General features: G+C 32.4%; 1 protein-coding gene and 1 long non-coding RNA gene across 2 annotated transcripts in view; one reads left to right on the forward strand and one right to left on the reverse strand.

Moving 5' to 3' along the window:
* LOC115884474 overlaps positions 1–14,615 on the forward strand; it is a gene marked incomplete at its 3' end in the record, with an annotated part of 51,460 nt that overhangs the window by 8,021 nt on the left and 28,824 nt on the right. The gene's annotated exons all lie outside the window — the stretch shown is intronic.
* The window catches only part of LOC115884475, a 33,022-nt gene continuing 28,510 nt past the window's right edge, over positions 10,104–14,615 (reverse strand). Inside the window, exons 2-3 of the long non-coding RNA XR_004050566.1 lie at positions 10,249–10,569; positions 10,104–10,190 (exon numbers count right to left, since the gene is read on the reverse strand). This is a non-coding gene — a long non-coding RNA (uncharacterized LOC115884475). The remainder of the gene's footprint in view (positions 10,191–10,248; positions 10,570–14,615) is intronic.

A 14,615-nucleotide genomic window follows, 5' to 3' on the forward strand; every position in this document is an offset into this window, starting at 1 on the left:
GAATTTTTGAAAATTTCTTACAAAATTCAGTTTTTTACGAATATTCTGATTTTGGGACCAGAATATTTCGGAAATTTCTAAAATTTCCTGCAAAATTCGAATGGAAATATTCGCTACCAACATCACTACTTCCGCCTTCCCCAAATTATCTTCTAGTTCATTCCAGATTTCTACCGACATTTTGTGTTCTGCAATAAGTACTCTGCACTTTGAACATTAGATGGTACTAATTTTATTCTCGACTTGAGACAGTCATTATCTTCATATCAACATCCTTATTTCCAAAAAATCCCTTTGCTCTAAGCAACCGATTTTTTTTGCGGAAATATTTTTGCACCAGGGTTTTATAACCTAATTATTGGACTTTCTCTATAGATACAACCTGTGAGATTACCCCAAGCTGTTGCTCCGATATTCTATTAATTTGAACATTTTACTTTACAAACATTGTGAATGATCTTAAACTGTCCAGCATAATATAATTGAAACCACTAATTTTGAGGTTCGAATGAAGAGCTTAAATATTTTGACACCTATTTATACTTGTATTTCTTTCATTTCTTGAATAAATTAAAATTTCTATATATATTTACTTAGCATAGAGGCATGGTCTTTAGAAGAAAAATTGTAAAAAAAAGGGTCTAACAACTTTACCTGCACATTCGCAATCGATAGATGGGACACAATAACAAAGAAAAGATCTTTCGTTCGGTATGGTCTCTGTCCTTGAAAGAACTGTTGACCCTACTCAGGTAGAGGGAGACTATTCTCCTGCATACAGACCCAAAAACTCTTCGGCTATGTGCCCTTCTCGGAATAGGCCTGTCTGTAGGTGGGTTATTTCCGATATTATTTAGGGGAACAGAGAATTTAGGGACGTGCCATAATAAAAATAAGTCGATCTTTCTTTTTCGATATGGTCTCTGAAATAGAAATATAAACATATTTTTTTTTTTTTAAATATTTGAATTATTACTGGTTATAGTCACTTGCTATCCAACAAACATGGTAGATTAGATGCGATTATCTACTTAAATTACACATGATTCATTTTGTACTACTAAAACCGCGTCGTTTAAATGAATAACCGGTGATAATTTTGGCGAGGTCATGTTCTAGATACATGATTTACTTGGGTTCAAGTTATAACTATTAAACATTAAGATATTCATAACGTCCGACACATAACAGAATAAGTTTGTCCAGTGTCTCGGCTTATTATACAGGGTGTCCGAACTGTATTCCAAACCAGCAACATATTTTGCAGATAAGAATAAGTAAAAAGTTCGTATAAATGTATGTCCTAAAATGCTTAGTTTCGAGATACAGGAAGTTACATTTATTGACGCTCAAACACCTCACAGTAACGTCCACATTTGGATGAAAATTGCGGTTCGGAGGTTTTGTGACACGAGAAATACTTGACGTCAAAATGAATTCTACTTTGAGGCCACCTCGCGCTTTGAATCTGCCAAAGAGTAATCACTTTTCGTCCGTACCTGTATAAACCCAATGGATCAAAACATACATTTCCATGATTTTCTACGTAAAAATATCTCTTGGTAAAATAGCTACGAGCAAACGTTCTCCCAAGATATTTCGAAATAGTCAATCATGTCAGTTCTGCGAAAAATGATGATTAAACAGTTTCTGTTGAACTTTTGGCACAAAACAAAAAAAAAAAAAAAAAAAAAAAAAACTATTTAGTCAACATATTTAATTTATGTCACTTTAATATGAAATATGGCCTGATTCCAAACATCTTTGAGACCATTACCGTAGCGATTTTAATGACCTTTTTTATGTAAAAAGTCGTAAACGTATATTTTTTTTAATCAGTAGTTTTATATGGCAGCACGATAAGTTATTACTCTTCACTGCATGGTAAAATGTAGGTGGCGTCTCTACAAGTAGGAGTCATATTGATATGAAAATCAAATTTCATGTCAAAAACTCCCAGATGCCAATTTTCACTCCACATATTGACGTTACTTCATAAATTATTTGGAAACAATCGTAATAAAAATGAAACTTCTGGACTAATCTCTGTATCTCCAAACGAAGGCCTGAGACAAGATTTATACTAACTTTTACCATTTGAACGGTAATATACAGAAATGGAATGTAGCCTGGACTACCCATATATACGGCTACTTTTACAAATATACTCAGGGTTCCCTATTTAACCCCGTGCTGTTTCCGTGCTGTAAGAAAAAGACAACATAACCCAGCTCCATATTAGTACTGCATAAGTCTATTTCATCCGGATATGGATTGAACTGCGATTGCTCCAAACTCCGATTGATTGTTGTTTTAGTTCTGTTTGAATTACTTTTTATTTGTGCGCGTAAAAGAGTGATTTTGTTTAGTTTATTATTTTTTTTTTTTTTTTTTTTTTTTTTTTTTTTTTTTTAAATAAAATATACCAAAATTGAAGGTTAGGGGAAAAGTCAGTCAACCACTTCCCTAAAAACCACTACCAATGAAATCTTCTTCAGGTGAGGCATGGTCAGTTAAATGAATATCCAGGTGAAATAGACTTATACAGAATTCCATATTGTTCTTTCATTGTTTGGGCTTCACTTTTTGGATATTAGCCATATATCAGTGCTACCACGTATATGGGACCACCCTCTATAGGCTCCATCAATGTTACCATACAAGATGTCTAAGTTACAGGAAAACTGTTATTTGATCTATTATTAAAATAAACGTTCTTTAACCCAATGTGAGTTCATAATAAATGGAAATCCTCTAGCGAGGGGAAGGAGACACAAACCTCACAATCTTTATAATCACAATCTATACATGTATAAAGATTTGGATTATAAAGATTGTAAGGTTTGTGTCTCCTTTCCCTCGCTAGAGGATTCCACTTATTACCAAAAATACGTAATGCTTATGAAAACGAATAAACGGGACATCAAGTAGTTTTCTTCATAAAAAAACGACTTGTCGTTATTTGAAACCCCATTAAATGGAGTCTTAGCCTGTTTACCATGAGCCCCAAAGAATGGTCTTGACACAATAGGAACTCTGAGGGGTCCTTTCAAGGGTATATTTTAGGCCGGTTTCGTTCTACGAAGAAGTGAAAAAAGTAGATTCGTATGGTGCTCAAAATATGGTCGTTAAAACCGGTCTCGTAGTAGAGATATATATACAGGGTGTCTCTGAAATGTATATGCTGTTCGCTAATGCCTACGAACCACTCTAAGACCTCACCTAAATTATAAATGAGAGAAAGTGTCTATCAAAAAAATAGTGTTCTACCAGTGTAACTACCTAGTGTAATCTACCAGAAATTTCTTTATTTTCCAATTTCAAGAACATCTATTTTAAATGCAGCGCCATATTCCATCAAACGGTTTACTTCTACTTTAAATTTAATAAGCAAATTGTAAATTGACATGAATAATTAGCATACCAATTAATTTAGAAGTGGATGAGATTGAAAACGAACAAGGCACTATTCCGGGAAGTGACCTAAAACAAATGATGACCATAACGGATTAAATTTAGTACGCTCATTTCGATTGCTATTCTTTTCAATAGTTTAAACGGAAAATGGATAAGATAGACTTTTATAAACTGAATTTATTAAAATTGCATAAAGGAAGTTGAGTAAGTCTTTGGTATTTTAGTAAAACTTTATTTAATTTACAATCATATAAATGTAATGTAGACATTACTGACCTTAAAATCTTGAAAGTGTCTCATTCAAGTTCCCTCACTTTTTTAGAGATATTATTTAATCATTACTACTAGAGATGAGCAACAAGGATTGCGATTGGAGAACAACCGCAGCGACTGTAACCGGCGATTGCAATTTTAATATTTACCAAAACAAATTATTCGTAAAAATGCTTTTCTTAATATGCCAATGAACCACCTTTCGTTCCATTTGAAAAAATTCGAGTTATGATTAAAAAACGATTTGGGCAACTTTAACATCGCCAGGACAAGACGCGAAAAACAATGACGATCAAATCTGTTTTTTCTTACTGTCTTATCAGGTCTGCCTTGAATTTTGGCGCGTGCTCTGAACCTTTTCGTCTGTATCCCATGAATTTATCCACCACCTATAGAGATTGCCATCTCCACCTGCCTGCACTCGACCATGACCCCGTAGAAGGGTTCGGGTCCTATGAATGGACATTGACGAGCTTTGTTTAACCATTTCAACATTTTCGTTACTTGTGACCTTCGTGTCCTGGTACCCAGGCTACTGTAACTAGACGGGGGTAAGATGAACGACCATCTACAGAACTGCCTTAGTTTTCTATATGGTCTTCCGTTTACCTGACAAACAAAACTGACAGGTAAAACGGGACGTGTAGACGGGGCTTTAATATCTCGAGTGTGTAATGGAACTCTCGGTACGTTTTTCTATTTTCAAACGACTTAAATGTTTAAACATAACAAAGTTATTAGTGTCTCTTCGTAGTACGTACATAGTTCGTAATCCCCATTTGTCTGTGGTTATATTATGTTTTACCACAATGCAGCCGGAGAGTGCTTAATGCCTGAAGGCCGGAGTTTATTTTTGCGCCTCTTCAAAACATATATACAAGCATAAAACAAACATGTTCTCATAATTTTGGCTTTCGTCGTATATACTAGACATTAAATATTTGCGGCAAGTAGGATTAGAGCTAGAGGATTTCTCTGATACAGGGTGTCCCATTTTCGTGTGTGTATTTGTCCCATTTTTGTGTGTGTGTCGTATTTTCCAAATCAAAAATATCAATAACTCTTATTAATAAGGTGTTAGCTAAAAGCTACACAAGTTCATTTTCGGACGGAAGGCAAAATTATCTGGTTAAATTAAATTAAATAAAATGATAATGCTCTTTTGGGTTGATTTATGTTTAATAATGCATTTTTTACCTTATTTATGAAAATATAGAGTAGGGGAGACCGAGGTGTTTTGAAACCAAAGGTGTTTTGAAACAACGCTGATTTCTCGGAACTAAAAACCGTTAAAGAGCTGACAACGACGCATATCAACTGCTCTTTACCCGCCCGCGAACGTCATTATTATATATGAAGAATTATCATATACGACACGGAGTATTGTAGTTGAACGATGAGATTTACAAATTGTAAGCTCTGGGATTCGTTGAAGGACTATTAGAGCTACAATTTCAAAATATTTTTATTAAGATACAGAGGTCCCAAATAATAAAAAAAAAATATCAAAGTTGCATTTTTTTAAATGGACACCCTGTATATTATTACATTTTTACTCTACGATTAAAATAAAAGGTAACTTGATTAGGGTTTATTATACTTAAACCTTTACCGTTTTTGAAATATTTTCAATTTTGTGAAATTGCAAAATTTTAAAGCTTCATTTCTCCAAGGGTATCAAATGTTTTAATAATAAATATTTAATGAAGTTTCTATTTATTGATCAGTTATTGTGTTGCAATAATAAAATAATACTACCTTATATACAGAGTGTCTAAAAAAAATTTATTTAAATAATTATTAGCTTCCAACGGCAATAACTTCTTTTAATTTAAATGGAATGCCCTGTATATTTTAGAGAATCCTCAGATGCACAATTAAATTGGTTCATCAAATTGTACTATACCATTTTTACCTATCCCTTCAAGTTTTCGTAGAAAATGGCATTTTCTTATAATTTAGACCTCTAATATCAATATATCCATGGAATATTGACATTTTAGATTGTTTTAAAGCAACAAATGTACAATGGGGAGTAGACTAGTAATATTATTGTTTTTAGCAAACGATAATATTACTAGCCCATTTGTATGGTAAAGAAAACTATTTAAATCTTATAAAAGAGTATATTCATTTATTAAATATAACAACTACTATTTCCACCCATATACTAATTAATTACATACTTTTATTTTGTTTTCATAATAAATTCATTATAAATAAATGTGGATTTGAGTCAGAAATCAATATAATAAGTTATCAAATTAAAGTCTCTGTTGTTATAAATAAGCATTTTATTAAAAAAATGAAATATCATTTTTAAGGTGTTACTTTTATCACACTGTCTAATGCCCATCCAAAATTCAGTTTTTAGTATTTGGAGCAATTATTATTAATCAACGCAAACAGTCAGTTAATGTAATTTGAATACTGGAATCATATTAATTGGTCCTTTTAACAAATATTTAAACAGTTTTTTATTTTTTAAATGAAATAATAATGAATTATATCGACAATATTATATTAGTATCTGTACTCTTTAAAAGTTGGTACATCTTTTAAAAATAATCTAAAATGTCAATAGTCCATGGGTATATTTCAAAACGGTAAGGTTTAAGTATAATAAATCTTAATCAAATTTACCTTTTATTTTAATCGTAGAAACTAAAATGTAATAATATACAGGGTAGTTCCATTTTAAAAAAATACAACTCTTGATATTTTTACTTATTTGGGATACTCTGTATCTTGTAAAATTATTTTTAAATTGTACCTCTAATAGTCCTTCATCGAACCCAAAACTTACAATTTGTAAAAATCTCATCGTTTAGCTACAATACTCCGTGTCGTATGTGGTGAACAACCCGGTATAGTTGCATATAGGTATATGTTGTGGATTATTTGTTTAATTAAGACCGATAGGGTATGGTGAGCATCGAAATATATGAGCTCGCTGCAAAAGAAGTAATATTGCGACATGAAAGTCTCCGTGATGTGGCTTCGAGTTACAATCTCAACCATACAGGTATATTAAAAAAAAGAAAGCTTATATGAATTTAATAAAACTGGGATTCCTCTATCAGTTGGATATACAGAAAAGACTGTTTTTTTCTTCTTCAGAGGAGAAGGTACTCTATGAGTATTACTGTAAAAAACTGTGACTTCTACTAGTAAAACGAATGAAATCTGCTTTGAAACTGAGGACGTGTTCAATATTGCCGAAAACCCTGATAATAACTCTAAGATAATACCTAATACTTCAAAACTGCCCTCAATCACTGAATCGGTCGTTTCGTTCATAGATCTTACATCTACTATAGTGCATGTAGCATCCACATCACGTGATAATTCAACTATGGTGACAATACTTTCTCGCTCGAAATTCTCCGACGTTTGCCAAAGGCTCCGACGAAAAGGCTTCGAGCCCTAACAACTATATGTTGGGACAGTCTTTTGCAATAAAATAGTAATTTATTAAAACGACTAATTTATTTTGTTTATTCTAAATTCAAAACATTACACATGATCTAGACAATTTTGTATTATATTTTTATAACTTTGCAAACAAATCATTTTAGATAATAGCTTATTTTGCCAAAATCAAGCCAAATTTGTTGACAACTATATATTGGGACAAGCACAACAAGATATTTGTTTAATACGGAGTTACATCACCTTTGACCTTAACAACTGCCTGAACTCTTAATGGCATTGTATTTACCAAAGACTGGCACATTTGAGGAGAAAAAATATCCCAAATTTCCTGCAGTTTCGTCCGCAAATCAAAAATTGTCCGTTGAGGGTGGTTTCTCAAATATTGCTTCATTTTATGCCACAGTTTCTATAACATTGAGGTCCGGACTACATGCAGGATGGGATAGAACTTTTATATTATTATTACCGAACGAATTTTTAGTTCATTTTGGTGAATGGCACGATGCTCCATCTTGTTGGAAAATATAGTCTACGTTTGGAAACAATTCTTGAGCACTAGGAAAAAGTGAGGTCTCAAGTATATGTTGATATTTTGGGCGTTAACAGTGCCATCTATAAAATTTAATTTGCCCAAACCTTTTGCTGACATGCAACCCCAAACCATAATCCCTTTAGGAAATTTAACAACCCTCTTTAAGCAATCTTTATGAAAGGCTTCTGGTTTATTTCGTATTATTCGATTTCGATGATCTCCAACGCAAACATCAATTTAGACTCATCGCTAAATATGACCTTATTCCAATCATTTTGTGTCCACGATAATTATTTTGACCTATTGTGCTGATTTTTCTTTGAATTTCTGTCAGTAGCGGTTTTTCTTTGGTCTAAATAAGAATTTGTATCAATAATCTTCAGGTAATTGATTATTCACACAAAATAAAGTTTACCTTGTAAAACCCCCAGACCACATGTATGGATATATTTTCGGCAACATTCTCTTGATATATTTAAACCAGTTACAGTATTCCATTTAATACCGCAAGAGTACTTCAGATCAAAAGTAAATTTTTCCTAAATTTCGTAAATCTCTGAGATACAACTTTTGACCTTTCCCGAACTTTTTTAATTCTTAACGTCTACATTGGCAGATTCGCCATATTTTTTATTATATTAAAGACCGTGGTTTTTGGAATACTTTAAATCATCAGAAATTTTCGAATTGTTTTTCCTGTACTGTATTGACGAATGATAATTTCGCGTAGTTTTCGATTTGTAGCTTTTCCACGGACCATTACTTTGAATCAAATTAACAAAATTGAAAATTAAAATTCACTTACAGTAAACTTCACTGCTCAAAGTATCGAGTCACTTACAAGCTGTCAATGCTGAAGTAAACATTTTGCGACATTTGTGACGTTTATAGCAAAGCCATTTCCTATGATTGATATTAATTATTTAAAAATACTTGTCCCACTATTTAGTTGTCAGCAAATTTTGTCCTTTTATGAACAAAATCCGCTACTGTAAATATGGATTGATTTACAAATTCATAAAAAATATTGTCATAAGCGAGATATATGGCTATGTTTATATTTAAAACATTAAACATATATTTTCAGTTATTTTGAAAAACCAATTCAATTCCAAAATATGACCTTGTCCCAACATATAGTTGTTAGGGCTCGTAAACCACGAAAGGACACTATGCAGTCTATAAAGTCTATTATCATTATCAAGACTATAACCGTTCGAGCAAATAAAACACTAACAATGTACGTTTTTTAGACGAAATACGTATTAAAAAGCATGCGACGACGGCGAAACCTCTAGAATGCCCTTCCTACGAATCGTTTTCCACAAATAACATAAAACGAATCCTTATATTAGCGAAGGGGGGTCAGACGCTTCCTTTTATTCCGGCATTACCGGAGCCCTGTTCGAAGAAACGGGACACCGTGGCGGGATTAAATATTCAAATCGATGAGGCCGAAGCCTGAAAAGTTTTCCTTTTTTCCGACTTCGTTATTACGCGGATTAAAGTTGTCGAGCGGACATGGCAGGTGTGCGAGAAAATGTAAAGAATATAATATGCAATTTTCTCGAAAATAAAAAGGAAATGTTTTGAATATTGCGGAATTTCATTATGATTACATCATTTTTCTGTTATCTGGTTAAATTTATAATGTAGATTAAAATGGATTATACTTGATACTGGGTGTCCTAATATTCCGTGGACATAAAACTACTACGTACTTTCGGAATTAAAATAAATTAATTGGATACAAGATATAGTCTGACAAATGGATCTGAAACAACAGGGGAAGGGTACAGGACAATTTTCTAAAAACTTAGCCAATTTCTTAATTGTTCTAAATTCTTAAAATATCCAGGAGCGTGCGGTGTTTTCTGAAACTATATTAGGAATTTTTATAATATTTTCCAGTAAACTTTATAATGTTACTTAGCTTTAAATGTACGTACATTCTGTTTAGTGATTTGTCAAATATATTAATATTTGTTGGATATCTTGTACTAATTACAATATGCACAAGTCAGATCAAAGGTATAAAATTAAATACAATAACACCACCGCTATACAGGGTGAATCTTAAATAAGTGCAAATATTTTTAGCGGTAGTATATTTCGATCCCAGAAACACGATTATGAGGGTTTTTTTCGTGAAAAAAAATGTTGAAAATTGGGAAGTTTTGGAAAAAAATTTGGTATTGGAATTTTTATGTTTTTATTTAAAAAACATAATTTCTTGATAATAAGGCAACATAAGTAGTAGATTAAATTTACAAGAAAGAAAATCCAGAAAAGATCCAGTGGTTATTTTGGATTTATTTGAAAAACGGTAAAAAGAAAATATGTTTCATTTATTGCCACTTATTTAAGACTCACCCTGTATATTTCAAGCACTAGTCAATATTACTCCAGGGGGGGTGTAAAATTGGGGGTAGCACTGGCCAATAAACAAACATGCGCATTTCTACCGCGCGGCAACGGAAGTCCACCAATCAGGTTGATTGAGTCTGGAATTTTCTCAGCGTTGCCGACTTGTCTGAAGAAATTAATTAAATAAATATAGATATAATAGAACAAAAACTACGTTAAAATACTTAGCATATAAAAATAAGTTAAATTTATATGTAATATGGAGCAATTTTGCTTTTGTATTGCATTCCTTTTGCTGCTTTACGTCTTCTAGGTTTGACTACTTATTTTCGAAATCAAGATAACTTAATTCACTGCCAAGACTCCCATACCATTCTTGCTTCTATTAAAGCTCAAATATTTTGTTACCACAGTTTTTTTTTATTTATTTAGCACCTTTACAATATTGAAACATCTTAATCTTTACATTCGGCAGCTTTCTTCATCTCTTCATATGCGCGGTACATTTCAGGATTGGGCGTGAACACTTGGGTAAAGGTCAGAAACTAAAAACAAAATAATTAAAGAAAATGACATTTTGAGTTTTGAGAAAATATATTTTTCATAAAAATTTTTGCTTGTTCTAAATGGTTAATCCCGTTTATAGGTACTTTTTCAAATTTCCATACCGTTTTAGGCAAAATTAAAAAAGAAACCTGAAAATACAGTTGAAATTTTTTAAGTGCTAAAAGTCAAAAGGAGTTTCTATGGTAATATCATTTGGATTTAATTCTTTGATAGATTGTTACCGATAGAATTTTAATTATCGTCATATTTTTGCTGTTTTCTATCTGTCAAAGACGGAAAAATAAATTTTAAATATTTTCTGTATCTGCATACTGGTAACCCTAAATCAACTAGCTCGTGATACAATATTTTCCATTTTATTTCAATTTTTACAATGTTTCATTTCCACTAATTGAAGATCGATGTATTACATGATTTGGAAATCCCAAAAAATTAAATGTAATAAAAATGTCCATAAAATAGATCATACACTTTTCACAGTAATATTGTTGAACGACGCGAAAATTTTCTTTATACCATACGATCGAAAAAAACGACGTCAAAGAGGGCTGGGAATGACAATCCGTGATAATTTTGGCGAAGTCAAGCCCTAGACGTCATTACTTGGCTAGTACTCTTCATCTCCTAATGGCGCTTACTGCCAGTTGGCCTTAAGAATGTTGTAATTTATTTTTATATGGTCTAAAAATGATTTTTAAATGGTGTAGTTTAAAATTCGGGAAAAAATATTTTTTTGGAAATATATTTATGTGTCTGGAAACGTTCTATCCTTTTTTAATCTTTCTATAATTAGTGTTAATTTTTGACAAGATTTATGTCAATTTTTTAAATGACGGATTAGAGAATGGCCTCGCTAAAATTATTATCGATAGTCATTCAACAGCCACCTTTGACGCTTTTTTGGCTCATATGGTATTAAAAAGATGCGTTCATTAATAATTCTTCCTTCAGTTGTCTAATAGACACAACTTAATTTAATAACATTTTGGATTTAAAAAAATCTAAGGATTCGAAGACTTTGTTATTCTATTTCATTTCATTTTGTTACGTTATATCATTTCCACCGATTGAAAATCGACGCGCTACATGACTCGGAAAACCCAAAGATTAAATGTCATAAAATAGCCATAAAGAGCGTCATAAAGTTTTTCACAGCATCGCGTATTGTCGAAGTTTTCTTTTATACGCGGCGAAAATACGTTTTTTTACCAAAAGCTTTGGAGCGGCGGAAAGCTTGAAGAAAACGGCGCAAACGAGATGATATAAATATTAAATATTTTCTCCAGTCTATCAGTTTTCGTTCTTTATTATTAAAAAGAGCTGCCTCATTTGGCTCTACGCGAGAAAATCGATACCGGGGAGAACCAAAGACTAAAAGTTATAAAACCCTGTGTGCCGCTCTCGGAGAAATCCTAATTCTGAAGAGGGAAAAATAAAACTTTGTCTCTTGCCTCTGTCTTTCTCTCGCTCGCTTTTCTCCCTTTTACTGCTGTTTTTGTTTTCGATGGAACATAATGGAGGCTTTTGTGTCCTTACGTACTCTGGAGACAGCTTTAGTATGTTAGTGGGCATAACGTTTTACATAAAAGAAAGTTAAAGGACATAAATATATTAATAGTATACCGGGTGTTTTTCAAAAGTAGCTCTCCTCTATAACTTTTTTATTTTTTTTTCAGATGAAAAACGAAATTTGGTATTTTAATATATGACATTAATGTGGATTGATTGACGTATTCAACTAGATTCGTTCACTTCCTGTTTCACCCGAAATTACTACAAATTTTGATTTTTAAATCGTAACCTCAGTATTTTTTTACTTTATTTGCTAGAAAATAACATTCTGATTGAATATGGCATATCATAATATGTCAATTTTTGACATTTTCAATTAAAAAAATAGTATTATTAAAATATTTAATTTGCTAGCTCAAAATTAGAATTATTATGGTGCGTTTAGACTTGAGCACGCACGAGCTGAGCGTGCGCGCACGGCATTCGTTCGCGCTCTAGGCTCCGTTCAAATTAAAAACTTATTTTTCGACGAATGAAGTGATCCATTTGTGCGCGCACAGCAGGGTTGTGTTGGCGAAAATAATGGACGTCCAAGAAATAGTCGAGGCTGCAGTCATTGTTATGCACAGCTTAATTATTAAAAAGGAGAAAAATCGAAAACATCGTCGCTGGTGGCAAACCCAAATTTTTAGAAATCGATATAATTTACTGCAACAACTTCGTGTCTGAGGAGGGCTATGATCAGTTCAAAAACTTTACAAGAATGACCAGACCCGACTTTGAATATTTACAAAATTTAATAACACCAAAAATTACGAACAAAAGATACAAATTTTAGAATAGCGATTTCATTAATATCGACATATTCAATATTAATTTTATTTACAAGATCTTGCCATGCGTTTTTTTTTGTTTTTTAATAATACAAAGAATGTTTAACAACATCCCATAATATAGGCAACTTTTCATATTCTTCAATTAATAATAACGAAGATTCATTGATCCACTCCATAATTTTAATAAAGAAAACGAAAAAAATCACACACGCACGCACGAACGCAGACAAAACAAATTGCCGGTGCAAACTGAGCGTTCGCGCACACATAAAATCCTTTTGAGCACGGACCAAAAACCGACACCAGACGGCTCACGTTCGCGGCTGCTCGCGCACAGACAGATTCATAGTGAGCGTGCGCGCGCGGCCGTTTACACTTGAGCATTCGCGGAGGATCAGTGCGTGCGTGCGCGCACGGCATTCGTTCGCGCTCTCGGCTCCGTTCAAATTGAAAGCTTATTTTTCGACAAATGAAGTTTGTTTCGACAAAAAGTTTCGACAAATCCATTTGTGCGCGCACAGCAGAGTTGTGTTGGCGAAAATAATGGACGACCAAGAAATAGTCGTGGCTGCAGTCATTGCTATGCACAGCTTAATTATTAAAAAGGAGAAAAATCGAAAACATCGTCGCTGGTGGCAAACCCAAATTTTTAGAAATCGATATAATTTACTGCAACAACTTAGTGTCTGAGGAGGGCTATGATCAGTTCAAAAACTTTACAAGAATGACCAGACCCGACTTTGAATATTTACAAAATTTAATAACACCAAAAATTACGAACAAAAGATACAAATTTTAGAATAGAAATTCCATTAATATCGACATATTCAATATTAATTTTATTTACAAGATCTTGCCATGCGTTTTTTTTAATTTTTTACTAATACAAAGAATGTTTAACAACATCCCATAATATAGGCAACTTTTCATATTCTTCAATTAATAATCACGAAGATTCATTGATCCACTTCATAATTTTAATAAAGAAAACGAAAAATCATCCCATAATATAGGATCAGTGCGTGCGTGCTCAAGTCTAAACGCACCATTAGAGTTAAGCAACTCGCATTTTCATTGGAGGACATCGTCACATTTATTTCAAACCAAGAGTCGTTCTAATTACACGATTTTTTTTATTTATAATGTCAAAAGTTGACATATAATATGTCATTCTATCCAGAATATCATTTTCTATCATATAAAGTCAAAAAAAATACCGAGGATACCATTTAAAAAATCAAGACTTGTAGTCATTTCCGACGAAACAGGAAGTGACCGAAAGTAATAGAATACGTCAATCAATCCCGATTTACAGTATTGGCCATAAGTGGATGAACTTTGTTAAAATAATGTGTTTTTCCTAATATGTTTAAAATTAAAATTTGAGCTATATTTACTTTGAAGTCTAGTGTCAGTGCTATAAAAATAAATAGCATTGTTTTTTTAAAATGTGCTTTAATAAGGTAGCAAAAAATTTAAATTGAAAAACTATTGGACAAAAGTAGATGAACAAAATATATATTTAATAAAAAATCTTATGTTAACAAAAAACTGAAAAATTAACTTATAATTTACTAGTACTTAGTCTTATGTTAACAAAAACTGAAAATTAACTTATAATTTACTAGTAATAACCCTTAACCCTTAATTACTTTCAGACATCGCTTAGGCATGGA

This window comes from Sitophilus oryzae, unplaced genomic scaffold (genome assembly GCF_002938485.1).
Source record: "Sitophilus oryzae breed Bouriz unplaced genomic scaffold, Soryzae_2.0 scaffold_261_pilon_pilon, whole genome shotgun sequence".
NCBI classification, from domain to species: Eukaryota; Metazoa; Arthropoda; class Insecta; order Coleoptera; family Curculionidae; genus Sitophilus; species Sitophilus oryzae.